The sequence below is a fragment of the Anneissia japonica genome, unplaced genomic scaffold (genome assembly GCF_011630105.1).
Source record: "Anneissia japonica isolate Jap-2015-1 unplaced genomic scaffold, ASM1163010v1 scaffold47336_len5394_cov99, whole genome shotgun sequence".
NCBI lineage: Eukaryota > Metazoa > Echinodermata > Crinoidea > Comatulida > Comatulidae > Anneissia > Anneissia japonica.
The window spans coordinates 1-5,394 of NW_022738897.1; the positions used below are offsets into that span (position 1 = coordinate 1).

General features: G+C 33.8%; 1 long non-coding RNA gene across 1 annotated transcript; it reads right to left on the bottom strand.

Annotated features, from left to right (window-relative positions):
• Nucleotides 1–152: 152 nt before the first annotated feature.
• LOC117117845 lies at nt 153–779 on the bottom strand. The gene is made up of 2 exons (XR_004446956.1): nt 651–779; nt 153–306 (listed from the first exon to the last, which is right to left on the bottom strand). It is a non-coding gene; the product is annotated as an uncharacterized LOC117117845 (long non-coding RNA).
• Nucleotides 780–5,394: the final 4,615 nt, after the last annotated feature.

The following is a 5,394-nucleotide window of genomic DNA, read 5'->3' on the forward strand; positions in this document are numbered from 1 at the left end:
CAGTAAAGATCAAAGGACTGTACGCATGCGCTATGTTCGAGAGCGGAGATGTGCGTCCTTTTGTTAAATTACCTTGGTACCATCTAGGCTCATTAATGATTTAATGATATGTTTTTTTCTGTCAGGAAATAATGTTGGGAATGCACACAAACCTTTTAAAACGTTGAGTAACAGCTGTATCCCTTCCTGATAACATATAGCCGCTTCTGTGTACCGCTTCTTCTTGTCAAGCTCCACTGCACGTGCTAATACACTAACTGACGCCTGCATTTGCAGTGTGTTTAGAGATTTTCTACAATATTAATGCTGTAAAATAAATAGACGTTTTACTTACAATTATCATAATGCAGCAAAACAAACACATCATTATGACAAGGCCTAACACAACATGATACTACAACCTAGGCCTAACTAGGCTAAGCTTATTAGGAGGCATAGGTAGAGGACAACAAGGCAGACCTGCCTAGTGCTCTAGTACAATGTAGCGGTAGAGCCCACTTGTCATTAGCTAGACCTAGCCGCCTAGCTAGGATCGGAGGAGTGTGTACTCGTACTAACTACTGTACTACTACTAGGCCTAGGGCCTAGTCACGATTAAGAAGAAACATGAATATGGTAATGCTTCAAGTGCAAATAAGTACTGTACTTACTATCAAGTTGTTTTGAAAGTGTATGAATGGTTACTTCCCCTATTCGACTCAACCAAAGACTTTAACGAAAGAACTTATAGCTATCTATTTAATATCTTTGCTTTGACCAAAGAACTAACTTACTTGGGGATTTCCCTTCTAATAGCGTCCTCTACGATAAGGCCAAATAAAATAAATTTTTTGCCATTCTTTTTAAAAAAAAAAAGGGGGCGGGTGGAAAAACTTTTTTTTTATTTATTTATTTTTTTCTAAATACCCATCAGATGGAATAAAAATACCCCACAGATGTCTAAAATAGCAATATCTTACATCAGGCAATAACTTTAGACTAATTTGTATTTGTATTTGGTACTTAATTATATCCTTGTTATTTTATATATTTATTACTGTATGTTGTTAACGCTTGTAACACTACCAGTGGAACGTAATTTCTGGGTTTTTTAGACAATATATTTATCTTGAATCAACATTAACCTACTAATTTAGGCCTACATAGGCTATTATTTTAGTCTTTTTTCAAATTTTTATGTTTCTTGATAATATAGAAGATAAATTTCATTTATTCATTTATTTGAGAATTTATTCTTTACATTAAATATATTTACATGGACCAATATTTTATTCTCTGAGAAGAATACATTATATTATTTACATTAAGTTATTGTGGTTGTTTAATCTATATTATTGCGGTTTGATTCGGCTATTCTCAATTTTTCAATTCAATTTTAGCTGCTACAAATGCCATCAAGGGCAATTATCCGCAGCAATAATAATTATTTACAATGGTAAATAGACAACAAGAAAATAACACAATAATTAAATAAAAGGATTTTAAAGGACCAATCAAATTGTATTTAAAATTAAATTAAATTATTGCTTGCTTAATATCAGAAGTAGTGGCGGAGGATGGGTCAATGTTTAGAGTATAACTTAGGGATAGTGAATAAGAAAGTAGAGGGCTTTGATATCTAGACGTTTTTGCATTAAATCGGGAGATGGGATGATTGACGGTTTCCTAGAAAATAAAGTAGTGTTTAACATATATTGTTGATGATTGCTTCAGAAACAAAAGAAGCATATATAAAATATAAACTTTCCAGTGGAGGGCCATTGATCCCCTCCAAATTACTCTACACATCAACTTTTTTTTTTTTTTTGCCAAGGCGTTTATCTGGACTGCACCACCTCAACATAGAACCTTTTGATCCTCTATCAAGTATATGCCTGAGAAATGTTTGAAATGAACTGTATAAATGGAAAAAACGAATATGATGTTATGCCAAAAACAAATGTTAATAAAAGTTTGTGATAACAATCTTGACTACGATGGTGGTGTGATGATGAGGAATTTTACTATACAAAAGTGTCATTTCTGGCCCCACTGGAAGTACTGTTTCTTCAGATTTTCGAATTCTCTTCCTCCCCCACTCTACTTTTCAAAAAAGATCTTTGCCCTTGCTCTGGCCACATTTATGATGGGCTTATTTTTATGTCATTATACCTTCCATCACTCAACTATTCCGCCGCCTGTATGTCTTCATCATTAATCACCATCGCCATACACGGTAACTCCTGAGAATGCAGGAAAGTACACATCCCAGCTAGAACACACCCCACTGTTGACAATATAAATAAAATTACAGTAGTACTGTATTATGAGGGGACACCTTCGGGACCCATAAAGTGTCCACGTAAAGGATATCCCTGAATAGGGTACACCTATTAAGGGGGACGAGGGGACAAACGAAAAATATGAAATTGGCCCCTTTAGTGTCATACAATAAGGACACATTCTTAATGTAATTATATCATATATTCTTAATTATTATTCATAATGTTCTTAGGTTAGCTATAACTTTTTACTGAACACCACATGGACCCTACAACAATCGTTACATCCCTGAATAGATTGAAAAATCAGTAGGGTCTGGTCATGATGACAGCTGGGGCGGATGCAGGGGGTGCGATCGCACCCCTCTTAATTGTAATTTTTAAAAAAACAACTTGTATTCTATTGTTGATATATTATTTTTATCATAATGAACATACAGTGTAGTACCGGGAAGATTTTTTAAGTACGAGACTGCAACTTCTTGGCATCTAGAGGTTCATATTCTCAAAATTTTCTCACCTCAGCCACAACTATGATGGGGCTGAGGTTGTGTGGACTCTCACACACTCCCTACCGCCAAGTCCTGCATCCGCCCCAGATATGACGTGAGTGGTTCATTTCGTAGAATCATAGAAGACAGTACTACAGCAAAAAAGACAGTACACAACTTTTACTATAATGTACCACATTTTAATCAACTTGTACAAAACGGAGAAAAAAGATACTACAAAATACATTTAACAGGTCTCAGAGCCTGAATACACTTATGTTTTTACATGCATGGTTAAGCAGGGATGTGGTTATGGTGGGCAGAGGTGTGCTGGGCCAACCAGATTTGAGGTTTGCCACCCAGTTATGGCAATCCACCTCTTACAATTAACCTCCTTGCCCATCTATAAAAATGAAATGAATTAATTTGAAATTATCTAAAAAGTCTACCCCCCCCCCCACCATGTTTAGCTAAGGAAGACTTTGTAATACCTTGTTCAGCAATCTTCATTTATGGTCAGAAGATAGAAAGAAATAAAAATATAATTTTGTTATTTTAGCAAAATGGTTCTGCTGAAAACATCTAGGTAGGAAAAATTTTTTAAAAATCTTATTGAAAAAAAATTGGTGTGTATTAAAGTAAAACAAATTAATAGAAGGCGCCGCCTGGCTCTTGCTCAAAATCCTATCACATGATCATATATAAGGTGGTGGTGAGATATAAACAATTCATTAATATGATTAAAAGCTTGTTTTTATATTCATGTATTTTAAGGGACCTTTCCGAAGTTTCTATCAAATTCAACAACAGACTAATCAGGAATATGTTGTCCGACAAATACACTTTACATACGTTTACACCAGGGGCAGATGCAGCGGGTGGGGGCCATGAGGGCTGAGTTCCCCATCAGTCAAGCCGAAAATTTTAGTTAAATTTTAGTTAAAGAGAGGAAGAGCTAAAAAAGGAGTGCACCCATGAGTTTAGCGGCGATACTTCATATTGTGCCCCCCCCCCAACGTCAGAAAATCTCTGGATCCACCCCTCCGTTTACACTCTCATTTTGTGAACCGTAACAACAATATCCAGGGGCGGGGCTTAAAGGTCAATTATGAGGGGAAAAAATGAAGATTTTTTATTACAATACTGTAATAGAAGCCAATAGGCTTAATCTCGAGAAGAAGCCCATCTCGAATTTAAGCCTTCTCTTTAGTGTGCGAAAAGAGCCTATGGGCTTCTTTTCGAGATAGTACAGTACATACACTACATGAATTTTAAAGAAACAAATTAATTAAAAATATATTAGGTGAATTAATGTGGGTTAATACACTCCATGATACAGACTGATGTTACAGTGGCCCTATTTACAATACAATATTGTTTTAAATAGTGGTAATTCCCAAAAAATTTACAGCAATCATTTTTAAAAGAAGCCCCCACCCCTCCCTTTATCTTGCAAAAGTTGCTTTGAAAAGAAGCCCATTTTGAAAAGAAGCCCATCCATTTAAAAAAAAATCAATATAGGTCTACATCAAGATAAAGTGAAAGTCTTGACTTAAATAATTATGGTTGTACTGACACCGTTGTATTACAGTAGACAGAGTTCATCTTCATCTTTGAAAAGTTGATACACCTAAAAAACAATTAAAAAAGATACAATTAATCAAAAAGTAATAGATGTACTAATCATATTACTGCATATTAACTTTATTTATTTATTTGCAATCACATTCAACAGCGGCAAAAATGAGCATAAAAACACTTTACACAATTTTTTAAAATTTTGCAACAAAAATATATAGCTATTTATTTATGTATTCTGTTTTTGATTCGAACAATAATTTTTTTTTTAATGAGATTTATACATGAGAAAATAAAACTATTATTATTTAATACTAAAATACTTTTCCTATCTTCATATAATTAATATTACTAACAAGAACACCAACAAACAGTCATACACAAAAAAATTATTAAATGAATACTGTAATATTAAGTAAAATTATAAATCCAAGCTTAAATAAAAATGTGGTGAGAACCATAATCAAATTCATTGATTTTTTATTGGTATTCAATAATTTTAATTAATAATCCCTTTCATATAATTCATCGCTCTGAAATCATAAGCACAATCGCACGTTATAAACGCCTCAGTTCCCACCCATTTGGGAATAAATCAATACTTGTTTGAACACACAGTCGACCGACCAAGCTTGCAACTGTGAAGAGGAGGCCAGTCTCCGGAATACAAACTAAACAATATGGACTTGTTGTAGGTAAGTTTATTGACATTTCATATTGTTTTACGATTGGTAGCCAAAGTAAAAAGATTACAGTACAGTACAATATAATCTACTGTACAGTACAGTACAATATACTCTACTACTGTACAGTACAATATAAGCTACTGTACAGTACACTACAATATAATCTACTATACAATACAATATAATCTACTGTACAGTACAGTACAATATAATCTACTGTACAGTACAGTACAATATACTCTACTCTACAGTACAGTACAATATACTCTACTCTACAGTACAGTACAATATAATCTACTATTATACAATACAGTACAATATAATCTACTGTACAGTACAGTACAATATAATCTATTGTACAGTACAGTACAATATACT